The sequence below is a fragment of the Homarus americanus genome, unplaced genomic scaffold (assembly GCF_018991925.1).
Source record: "Homarus americanus isolate GMGI-L3 unplaced genomic scaffold, GMGI_Hamer_2.0 scaffold9847, whole genome shotgun sequence".
In the NCBI taxonomy this organism is placed as follows: Eukaryota; Metazoa; Arthropoda; class Malacostraca; order Decapoda; family Nephropidae; genus Homarus; species Homarus americanus.
Genome location: NW_024721178.1, coordinates 468405 through 481644, shown reverse-complemented (window position 1 = coordinate 481644; position 13240 = coordinate 468405). Strand labels below are relative to the sequence as shown.

Below are 13240 nucleotides of genomic sequence, written 5' to 3'. Positions count from 1 at the left end.
AACAAAACTTTAAAAGATAAGCACCAATAATCATTGTTTACTCTTCAAAAGTAAGTGATTTTACACCTGAATGAAACAAACATTATACTGTACAGCATAAAAGACCAGTACTCAATAATAAAATTGAAAAAGTATGGAGTGGCAACTAAGTGGTATCCCTGGTCCCTCACATGCCTGGCACACTTCCAGCCTACACCAGAATATGCCAAGTACTTTCACGAGAGCTGGCATTAGCACTGGGTTCATCCCATGCCAACTCATGGCAGAGATGAACCCTGGCATCACAACATGAACAAAGATGTCATCAAGTCTTTCTATAATTGTTCTCTATCACAAATACATTTTCTTTAAGGTATACATAAATGTTCTACAGGATTAGTTAAATACTTTCAAAATACTGTGCTGTAATATCCAAGGTAAACATTATATAAAATATTAATAAAGGAAGCATGACTCTAGTGACTAACCCTACTTTTGGCCATCAACTCCTTTGTTCTTCACCATTTAAAAAAAATAAAAAGATGAGGACTTTAACAGATTATTATTACTGTAACTGTATTCACATTTCGACAAAAATAATAAAATGATACATTCATGACATGTAAAAGTAAATTTATGAGAAAAAAGTAAGGCAAAATGTTTTCAAATGTAACATATACTTTTGTTTGGACAAGTTAAGGAATGCTTTACATTTCCCCCCCATGACAGGAGGAAAATTTATACAGGACTTTTTCTTAACCTTTTCTAAAACTAAAGACCAGTAGTGTATTAACAAAAATACAGCATGTATAATTCAATTTGTATGTATGGTACTGTACAGTAGTATAGAGCTGTTACGACCAGTGTCTTCTAGTATTTATATCCTGATGGTGTATGAATGACATATTACATCATCAGTTACCCGAATAAGGCAGCCTGTTCACTAGCCTCTCTCACAACCCAACCCCCACTCTACTTTTCTATCTGTATCTCTCTCCCTCTCTTTCACTCCTTCTCATCTCTTAATTTCAATAATTTCTCTGTATAGTATGTCAATTTCACCCCCCCTCCCTTCGCTACCACTGTCCTCCCCTACTATACCTTGCCATCATAACCTTCACACGACTGTCATACTGTAAAAGCATGATTACTAATAAACCATCACCACTTACCATATTCCTCCCCCTGCATCAGCTCTCTCTCACACTCACACTCACACTTGATATCTAACCACAGAACAAAAGATCTAAACCCAAGCTTGAGTAAATAACATATAAAAACAACTAAATCTCATGAAGAACTCTTAAAAACAAAACAAAAAAACAAAGCTAACCAAACAAGTTTTTTCTTTCCATACAGCTTCTTGATCATTGTCAAGCATCAATCTCAGGCAAGTGACACAATTGCTAAAGCTCACAATCCTATCCCTGGCAACTTCAACAATAACGTCATCAACTACCTGGTATGTCATAACTTGCCGAGTAGTGAGCTAAAAAAAAAAATATAACAAAACATTTTTTTTCCAACTAATATAAGAGAGAGAGAGAGAGAGAGAGAGAGAGAGAGAGAGAGAGAGAGAGAGAGAGAGAGAGAGAGAGAGAGAGAGAGAGAGAGAGAGAGAGAGAGAGAGAGAGAGAGAGAGAGAGAGAGAGAGAGAGAGAGAGAGAGAGAGAGAGAGAGAGAGAGAGAGAGAGAGAGAGAGAGAGAGAGAGAGAGAGAGAGAGAGAGAGAGAGAGAGAGAGACAGAGAGAGAGAGAGAGAGAGAGAGAGAGAGAGAGAGAGAGAGAGAGAGAGAGACAGAGAGAGAGAGAGAGAGAGAGAGAGAGAGAGAGAGAGAGAGAGAGAGAGAGAGAGAGAGAGAGAGAGAGAGAGAGAGAGAGAGTTATTCCTCTATACTTCATACTTAAACATTCACTAAATTAGAAAATGTGCAACAGTAAACAACACAAAACTAGAGTAGTACCCATAATGCCACATAACATCTACAGTAAAAGTGACCCACTACCAGATGGCACACCAGTTCAGACCAAGAACCCCATGACTTGCGCGACTATATTTTCCACAAAAACAAGCAAAAACTTGTACTGTATATCTAAGTTTCTTTTTTTTTACTGTAAAAGTTGGCCTCATCATATCCAATATAGGTGACATTTTTTTTTACTGCTGTTAGGATATGCATAAAAGTTCCATGGCCAGTTAGATTGGCTATATTAAATTTGATGTGATTTCCTTCCTAACCATACCCAAGACTCAAACACAAGCTGAATTACATGTCAGGCTAATCTTTGGCCACTTAAAAATATTCTTGCGGCATATTAAGCTAGTCGAGAGGTACAATAACATAAAGAATACAACACCCAGAGCAAAGACGAGTATCATTCACCTTATTTTGGCTTTCATCTCTTCATAACAGATTCAAACCTAATAAAGGGTACAGTACACACTACAGTATGTAGGTACAGTAATATATACCAATTGTCCACTACACATGGGTTAAGTTCCACACACCAAAAAAAAAAAAAAAAAAAATATGTCCCCTGAAAGAGCAACAATTTTTTAAAGCAAGAGGAGACTGGCTGGAAGCCAAATTGATGGAGTTGGCTGACCTACCATAAAAACCTTTCTAAGCAACCTTGATCTACACTGCACAGTACAGCTCTACAGTACAAATAATGTAATGGTTTACAAAGGTGAGTACTGTACTGAATTACAAGCACTATTCCATATTTCACACAATTAACAGCAATATACACTAAAAAAAATTAATGCCAGTACTGTATTCATTTACTACAGAGTCGTTCGTTAACCGAAATTTTTTTTAACCAAATCCATTATTTCAATGGGATATTGGGTAATTGGTTCCAGCTCACAGAAAAGTACATACAAAGTATAAACAAAATGCAGTAAAGTACACTTAATTTGGGGTGTGTGTGTGTAGAATGTTCCTGGTTGATGATGATGATGATGATGGGAGGAGGGAGAAGAAGGAAGTGGGGATAGAGGAGCAATCACCTTTCTTTGAACCCATGCTTGATGCAGTAATTTCACCAATAAAATTTTAAGTTCACTAGCTGTAATTACAGATTATTTTATTTAAATCAACACTGCACTATATATTATCAATATGTTAACTAAATTTCAGAATGACCAATAATTTTAATGTAAAAATGTAAAAATACTCTGTATTCAAGAGAGCAACAAACACGATGTTTCCTCCACTGTGAACAAAGTTAAACTGACGCTTTGGCGGGTGAGTCAAGCGTCTGATGGGCGGACAAAAAACTAGTTCCCTGTATAGCATATATTATCAATATGTTAACTAAATTTTAAAATTAATAATAATTTTAATAAAAAAATGCAAAAATATTAAAGAGCACACCTGATATTTACTCCACTGGAAACGAATGTAAACATAGAACCGATTATTGTATTGGCGGACTAGCCGATCAGCTGATGCTCACAACAAAACGTGTTTGTCGTAAGGATTTCGTTAATCGAAGTTTTGTTCTTTAACCGAATTTAAGATCCTTATGGGAGCTAATTAGTTAACCGAAATTTCGTTAACTGAGGGACCACTGTACTGGTTGTATATATATTATGTATTATGTATGTATATTATGTATGTGCTCCATTTGTATACACTATTTATTCAGCCTAGCTAGCAGCGTGTGGCAATGTATTTACCATGTCCCACACACTTAATTAATGTGCCTGGCGACATATGGAAGCTGCTAATGTATCACTCACCACATGTCGCCTAGAGACTAGTTGACCCCCATACAGAGTAAGGAGCGCTACCTCCCTTGTGTACATATCTGTTTATCCAGTAAATAGAACCTACGAAACTCTACAGGTGTTTGTGTTCCCTCCTGTAGATAGAACTTGATACCCAGAACACGTACACTGGTAATAAAGCTAGACGTCGCATTCTGGATATTGAGCAAAAAAAAAAAGATTCCACAAACAAAATGAATGATTTACACTCATTCACATCCCTTAAACTATGTAAGAAACAAACGGCATTCAATAAACTTGTACAACATGACACTTCCAATTCAAAACTGCCAGACCAAACTTGAGATTTTCCAGTAATAATACACTATAGAAAACTAACACAGGGGCCATACATATAACCGCTGAGTTAAAACAAAACATAGTATACCATGTTTTGATTTATGAATGAAAACCCCAAGTTACATTTTTTTTGCCATTTTTGCAGTTTAAGACCTGCTTGCTTGCTTACTTATTTCATTATCCTATAACATTTGCAATGTTTTCAAGTCTATAAACAAGCTTTCAGTGTATCATCATTCTCCTACAAACACTACAGTATATACAGTACAGTAACTTACTCCTCAAACTCACTGTGGACAAGTAGACTCCTCTTCCACCATGAACCCAGTTACCTGATTGTACAGTTACTCCTAAATTATTCTCATGTAATAAGTGGAAAATTAATTAAAAGAAATTTATTCTGCTTCTTAAATTTCATATGCTTATTATGTGGCATATCAAGACATTTTTTTTCATTGTTAAATACAGTATCTAAGCTTTTATAATAGGGGTCTATAGGTAATGAGCTTTACTTTACACAAGGTTTCTCATGAATGGAACCCTTTTATAAATAAGAAAAATACAGTACAGAATTCCCAGTCCCTGGAACTCTCCAATGCCGGAATGAATTTTGAGCCTTCTGGGAAATTCCGAGAAACGCTCTCCATTACGGGTACGGTAACAAGTTTCCATAGATGATATCATGCGCATTTTCCAGAAAAATTCTGAGAAAATCTCTCCATTCTGGGCATGGAAACTGCTTGCGTAACTTAGGCCACAGGCTCACATGCTTATTTCATATTCTGCTGCCATTGTACAAGGTAGTTCCCTCGCTTGCTGCTGTTTTCCATACATTGTGTGTTGTGCAGTACATGTACTGAACATTACTGTACTTGGACACAACCAGCCAAAAACACAATGTTATGATGTAAAGTGATTACAGTTAGGTATATTGTACTGTACTGTACATTCAGGAGGTGTGAAAGTACTGCACATAGCAAAGTGGACAGTGCATGTATGTACTGTACAGTGCATATACAATGGTGTTATGGTACCTCATGGTCAGGTGTATAACCAACCCACAGTTGCTCTCAGGGTAGACTGATTAACACCAAAGTGCCTTGTTAGAAGATGGTGGCTATCTCTAGGTATCTTGTGGTCTCACTGTTGGGTGTGAAGGTTTATTTGGCCAGGATTCTCAACTGTTACTGTTGATTCCACTCCTTTCCGAAATGAAATTGTCACTTTTGGTAGGACTTTGCTGATATTCCGATGGAGAGGAGAGGTTGGGGAGGGAGTTGGGGTAAGGGGCAAACAGGCTGGTCCAGGTGGCTGCTCCAGCAGCACCAAATAGATCTTGACCCTCTGGTGTGTGTAAATAGAGATTTCCCAAATACCATTTTCAAAATTTGTATCTTCCTAGTACCGGTACTGGATAAAAATTAAAGGTGATAATGGTAATCTTAATAAAAGGTTGGAATTAAGGTTAGAAAGTGGCTTATAAGAGCCTCACTTAGAGGTAATGTACTCTTTCTACAACATGATTTATCCTGTACATAAATAAAGTGCTTTATGGCTTCAGCTAAAAATATGAGCAGATTTGCTATGAATGTTTTAAATACTAATACTGGCTTCAGCAGTACAGTATACAGCTCCTCCCCGACTTACGATGGGGTTAGGTCCCCAAATCCAGGTCGTAAGTAACAAATACTTAAATAATACATAGAAAATCTAAAATGGGTCTCTCTTTTTCTTCTCAGCACCAAAAAACTCTCACTTTTAAGCTTGCCAGCCTTTAAAGTGAAATACAAACGAAAATTTTGTCATTACACAGCGCAATCACTGACGTTTGGACTCGAAAATACGCCATTTGACAAAATTTTGGTACGACTGAGGCAGGTCGTAAGTGCTGGTGGTTGTAAGTTGAGTAGGTCATAAGTCGGGGAGGAGCTGTATTACAGATGACTAAAAAGATGTGTCTGTCTGACTGACACTAATTTGTAAAATCTGCTTATTCACAAAAAACAACAACAGCTACATACAGCTAGACCCCGACTTACGACGGGGTTAGGGACCCAAATCCAAGTCGTAAGTCCGAATGGTCGTAAGTCCGACAAAAAAAAAAAAATTGTTTTTTAATAAAAAATCTACAATGAAATACTACTGTATTTCATTGTAAAAGTAATAAATAATGAGGAATGGATAAAGTACAGTGTATCCATTCCTCATTATTTATTACTTTCAGTGTGACTGAGCACTTACCATTAATGTAGTCAGCTGAATGCACATGGGGCCCCCATAATTTTCTAATTATACATGGAGACTACATTAACTGGAAACGTTTCGGTACAGAAAATGTGTGCGTCATTTGAGAAAGAAAAAAAAATGGTCACAACTGCGGCGGTCGTAAGTCCCGACGGTCATAAGTCGTGGTCTAGCTGTATTCAATACCCATTCTATTTCCTAGAATGCCACACTATGTAATATGCATGAGTGAATACTACTGTACTGTACAGCACCAAGAAGAAAATCCAACTTACTGATAAGGAAGCTTATCCGATACAAATTAAAAGCTTGTCTTGAATACTGTATACAATATATACAACTGGTATCTTCATAAATTCTTGAGAAAAACAAGTTTAGCTTAACACCTCAGCTCAATTTTAATTTCATAATATAATGTTTGTAAATTATGTAACAAGTTACTGTACAACCACACCACAGTCTGTAAGAACACTTCCTAAGCCTGGTTCAACAAAGAATTAAAGGTAGCAGTAATCTATACTACAGTACAACCTTGTTTCACATTCAACTATCATCTGATAATGCACATGAGTTACCACCTACATTTATTAAATATTATGACTTTCATAAAACTCTTAAGTACTGTACAGTGATAATACTGGATTAACAAGTGTTAACCTTATAAATATTTTATGGTATCGTGAGATCACAAAGTCCTGCAAACAATGAATATGTTTGGTGTGGCAGGTAGAGTGAAACAAGTGAGGTTGCATCACTACATCAGGCTGTGCAGATTAGCAATGTTTGGCAACCTGGAAATGCCCAGACTAGGTGCCGGATAAGTGATTTTTTATGTATGTGTGAGCTACAAACAGACACGGTGGAATCATTACAAAATAGTAGTCTAAAAAAGAATAACTTGGCATTGGTAGTGCATGGACAGAATTGTTATTAGAGAAAATAAACCAATAAGCCTACCTAACCTAATCCTAGGAAAGAAGTGCATTACAGTATTTTAGGTTACTTTAAGTAGGTTGGTTAGGAGGAAGCCATGGTGGTCCAATATAGTTATCCAAGCAGCATGCACCATTTTCACTCTTCATGAAAACTAGGGAAAACCAAAAGTATGGAATTTGCAATTCCTCCACCCATTTCTTTCTATTCATAAGGTAAGAAACAAGACTACTTCTATTGAGATTTTTCGCAGGGTAGCACACTCCCACAAGTCTAACGTCTACAGTTTTACCCTGAACTGTGTACCTACATCATCTATATATACATGCTGACCTACGTACCTATATCATCTATATACTGTACATGCTTAACTATATACCTACATCATCTATATACATGCTGAACTACATACGTACATCATCTATATACGTACATGCTGAACTACATACGTACATCATCTATATACGTACATGCTGAACTACATACGTACATCATCTATATACGTACATGCTGAACTACATACGTACATCATCTATATACGTACATGCTGAACTACATACGTACTTCATCTATATACAGTACATGCTTAAGTAACCTAAATCATACAATGATTTATTGTAGATAAGATAAACCAATCAGACCTACTTAACCAGACTTAACTTCCTAGAACTGAAAGGCTTTATTTTTTTATCTACTATAGGCAGTTTTAGTTTGGTTGTCAAGGATCAATTTGTCTTTACATATTGTGTACAGAGAGAAACAGGCAAACATTGCAGTTGAAACAGCACATATCATATTTACTCTAACAAAACAAGGGGAACTGATACAGTACTGTAGTAGGAAATTTGCATTTCCTTCATACATTAATTTCTATTCATGAAGAAAGAATCAAATTTTCTAACATTTCTTCTATAGGAAATTTCCCTAAAGTGATTCCTCCCCATGAGTCTGACATCTAAAGTATTACAATACTAAATAATACATAGCTAGCTGATGACGTTAGAGCAAGAGAAAAGTACGATTTTCTATATCGCTAACCACTGAATGTTATGCAGTACTGTACTGTAGCTATACTGCAATGATAAGAACTGATGGCTTTGTTGGCTTACTGTATGTATCAAAATGTATCACTACAGTACTGTTTCTACATAATCTATATATGGTACATGCTGATTCAATATAAACTTGTATGATGACTTTATTTAATAGATATATATTTTTAACTATACAGTATTTATGTGGGTTTGAAACATGGATTCTGTCATATTAAAGAAAAGTTGTATATAAATGGAAAATTTCACAACAGTATTTTGCTTTTACTTTCAAACCAAATACTGTAAATATAATGAACAGTAATATATGTCTATACACTTGAATATCAGGGGGGCATTGGATTAAAGGTCAATTCATGGGGTCATAGGTCAACTCATGAAGAGGACACAGAGCAAAAAAATAATAATAATAATAATTTCTGTTCAAGATTTGATGTATCAAAAGTTTATCACGATAAAGTATAAACAGCACCAAGAAGATTCTTACCCAAAGTTACCCAATCTTATACTGTAAGGCATAACACTGCATCTGTAATGTAGCTAATCTCTCCACTATCTAAGACTCACCTCTGACTCTTGCTTATCAGAATTGTTTCTTAACTATAACCTGAAAAAGGGCAATATCAGGATAAGTTTTTTATAGCAAAGTCCAATACGTGTTATCTGAGGTTCAAAGAACCCTTATGCTCTCAGTGTAAGGACCAGCTGATAAAATCCCAGACTAAAAATGTTTTGACACCTTATAGTCCCATTTTAGAAGGTAGTCTTCACCTAACTACTGTATAGTATTGTACGGTTCATCTGCCCAAATTCTGTGAACTGTAGGTTTTAACATCTATTGTATGTACCTATATACTTAATGTATAAAACATAACCCTCACTTATTTCATATCATGATTATGGTAAATGCCCTAATGCTACCTGGAGAGGTTAGGCTATATTAAGAATTTTTAGGTTAGCAAGTTTAACCATCAGGTGAAATAAGTGGTGATTGCATACGGTATCTTCATGAGATTCCTTTGGGGTACAACTTAGCTTAAATTCGGGAACAGTGAAACCTCTATTTAATCAACTACTATATGGAAAGGAAGGTCCTTTATATCAAGGGCCCCTAAGATATGAAACCTCCATGTTACAAACCACTGTATAGAGAGATAAAAGTCCATAATACCTGTACCAAGGTTCCATTAGATGTAAAATACCCATCTAACAGATTATATGGAAGGAGAAGTTTGTTAAATGGAGGTTTCACTATATTCCAATGATTGTGTTAATATACTGCACTGAATTCAATACACATTCTTCAATTATTTTAACCTCATAATTTCCCTGTCATATAATGGGTTTAAATAAATACTCAAGGATAAATGTGACTTAAATGTTTTCTCTTTCATACACTTGTAGGTTTTCACAATAAATAGCAATAAGATTCGAGTAGTTTCAATTAAAAATTCCTATAAATAAGCTATAATGTATAGTACGTATATAATTACAATAAAGGGTATAAATTACTTTTTCATGTGAGTCAGTAATACAGTCTCTCCTCGACTTACGACAACCCAGACATAAGACCGCCATGGTCGTATAAAATATTTTTCACATTACGTATTTTCAAGTCCCGACGTTAGTGATCGCGCTGTGTACTGACAAAATTTTCGTTTGTAATTCTCTTTAAAATGGCTGGCAAGCGTAAAGTGAGAGTTCTCGTGGTGCTGAGTAGAAAAAGAGACACCCATTTTACAATTTCTATGTAATATTTTCGCCTTTTCGACTTACGACCTGGTCGTCAGGACGGAACCCCGTCGTAAGTCGAGGATAGACTGTACTATCCAAAACAATTCAAAACTGAAATAAAGTACAGTACCATATTATACAGCTGAAAATATTGCAGCAAGAGAAATGTTTTTGTTTTTTCCCAATGAATCTCGTACTGTATAACGCAAAGATTCCATCAATCTCAGTTAGTCTAAATGCCATGCTTCTATATTGACAATATAATATGATAAGCCATCTCAACCCCATCTCAGGAACCCAATGAGAATTTTGTATGCCGCTACAGTTTCAGTTTATGTACAGTAGCTACATGATGAACCAATATGAACTAAATATCAACTGAAAATATTACAATAAATGAGCTAGTGAATGTGGAACACCATTTTGTCTACACTAAGATATAAACAAATCTCATGCAGCTCAACTCCTGTAGTGTCTCTAAATTTCACACAGCTCAAACAAAGATGAGCAATTATAAAATAAACTAATTTTAGAAAATGAAAAGGACACTTCATTAGCTTTTTTTCTTAATTTCATTAATTATGTACAACTTCACAGCTGCTGATTTTTTATATAGAAAAAGAATTTTAAAATGCTGCAATTTCACCGTGTTTTATAGCGGACAGTGTCATAGTTATGGCAAATGTGTTAAAAAGTGGTTATTTATAAATTAAACCTAACCTAACCTTAGTTGACAAGAAAAACAAGCAGCAGAAGTGCTGTTAGAAGACCTTACCAACCTAACCTTACCTAACTTCCTAGCTGTGAGGCTCTACCCTCCAGACCCCCAGCATATTAAACAGAAAAAAATTACTATTTTATGGTGTAATTTTACATTTTTGTGGACGTGAGAGCAGCTGCCTGATCTGTTTGGCTCATAAACATAAACAGCAACTGGCGTCGATCGGAGACGATTGGCTGTTTACCAAAACATCACGCCAAGAAAGACAAAGTAGTATGCGCCAGACAAAGTAGTGCACGTCTAGTTGCCTAATTATCAACCAAATGAAGCAATTAACATAAAAAGTTATTATTAAGCTAATATTGAGTACTTCACAGCCAAAGAGCTATGTGTGTTTATGCTTATAATCTTACTATAATTTCATCAGTGCGTTGTGATATAATAATCATTTTTATGGAAATTGCTTCATTTGGTAGAGAATTTAATAGGTGACTAGGTGCGCACTACTTTGTCTGGCGCAGACTACTGTACTTTGTCTTTCTCGGTGTGATGCGGCAGTACACAGCCAATCGTCTCCAATCGACGCCAGTCGCAGTGTATGTTTAAGAGCCACAAGGAACAGGTCTCTGTTCTCACGTCAACAAAATGCATCAAACTAGACTAAATAATAGTAAGTTCTTTCTGTTTAATATGCCAGGGGAACCGGAAGATTGAACCTCACAGCTAGGAAGTCATGTTAGGTTTCTTTGGTTAAGTTGATGAGGTCCTCTAACAACGCTTCTGCTGCTTATTTTCTCATCAATTAAAGTTAGGTTAGGTTTAAATTAAAGTAACCACGGTTAATTTATAGTATCACACCAGTCCTTATTGCGATATTAAAAAAAAATTTCCTATATATTTTGATGAGTTTCGAATGAATTTTATATTCATTTCCACCGGAAATCACGTGTTATTTAGGTACCACCCAACAATCATAACGGAAGAAGTTGGATTTCTTTTTTAGAATAAATAACAAATTATATTACCAACCAACCAAGAAAACCTAACCCGTTGTTCATGCCCCAGACGCTTAAAAGCAAGACAGAGGCCTGGAGCGATGCGTGAGCAGGGGATCAGACCACCTCCACTATGAGTAAACAAATCATGGTGACACTTGTGACTGAGCGAAAGTAATTATCTTGACAAATTAATATCTCGGTTATCCTTAATTTCCGGTGAAAATATCACAGAAGAAAAATGTCTTAGAATTGTGAAAACATTACGAGATACATATTTTTAATACGGAATAAAGACCGGTGTGATACTATAAATTCACTGTAACCACTTTTTAATACATTTGTCATAACTATAAAACAGTGAAATTGTGGAGATTTTAAATTAGTTTTCAATGAAAAATAAGCGGCTGTGAAGTTATAAATAAGTATTGAAGTCCTCCATATTAGCCCAAAATTAAACAGGCATTGCTATATTATACGGTACTTAACACTCACATTTCTCTTACCTAAGATTATGTTCCTTGTGATAAAAGTTGCTGAAATATTGAGATTTAGATATTTATTCTGTAAATTACAAGTTCACATTGTTTCAGTGTGTACATACAGTGCAAATATAAGTTGATAAAGCCATGTAATGTCCAAGAAAGCAGTTAAAACCTTATATTTTCATGTAGTTTCTCACAACCCCCCCTCAAAAAATAATAATAAAAATCGGCATATCATTCTTCTAAACTAACAAATATACAGCGACTTACTTCTTCGGTGACGAGTATCTAATAATCATGACGTTTCAAGAAATAAATAGTATACTATATAAGTATTTACTTGTATCTACCCAATAACACCTCCCGGTACAGTACTAAAACTGCTTTATTAATATTCTTAATTAATCACAATAGTTCTACACCTTCACCAGGACAATGATCTGGTAATGTCCCTTGATATACGGCGTTATGTTTACTACACCAAAAAGCAAAAATATATAATCATTTGTTATTGTTTTTAACGCCAGGGAAAGCATCCTCCAAACTAGGCCAATACTTTCACCAAGAAATCACTACCACTGAAGCTTTCTCTAGCACCTCTACGCCGGCCACACACACAATCTAAACGTAATAGCCTCTTACATTAGGTTAGCAACATAATACAGTGTAATATACATACTGGAGAAGCTCGCGTTGACCGACCCTTTACACTTTCAACGAGGTACTCTTACTGGACCTGAAGCCGACGGGCCCGACACCAGTCAGCTGGACGGGCGCCCCACACACCCCATTGCCAGACCATGCCACTGCGCGTCATTTAAAATCCTAAATTAAAGTCTACAAATCAATCTGAAGATAACAGTAAACTAGAAAATATTATTAAAACTAGAAAATATTCAAATTTATGTTGCAGCTTCAGGGGTAGCAAGGAATAACATAAATTAGTTTATTAGCGCAAGTAAAAATTCAGTTGCATTTGTACTGTACTGTATATGTATGAATGGGCTCTTGAATGATAAACAC

At 35.7% G+C, this 13240-nt stretch overlaps 1 protein-coding gene across 4 annotated transcripts in view; it reads right to left on the bottom strand.

The window, feature by feature from the left end:
- LOC121861624 (carnitine O-palmitoyltransferase 1, liver isoform-like) overlaps positions 1-13016 on the bottom strand; it is a 56039-nt gene extending 43023 nt beyond the window's left edge. For all 4 annotated transcript variants that reach the window (XM_042359501.1, XM_042359503.1, XM_042359502.1 and 1 more), the window contains exon 1: positions 12897-13016. The gene's annotated coding sequence lies outside the window, so the exon portion shown is untranslated. The remainder of the gene's footprint in view (positions 1-12896) is intronic.
- Between the last annotated feature and the right edge of the window lie 224 nt (positions 13017-13240).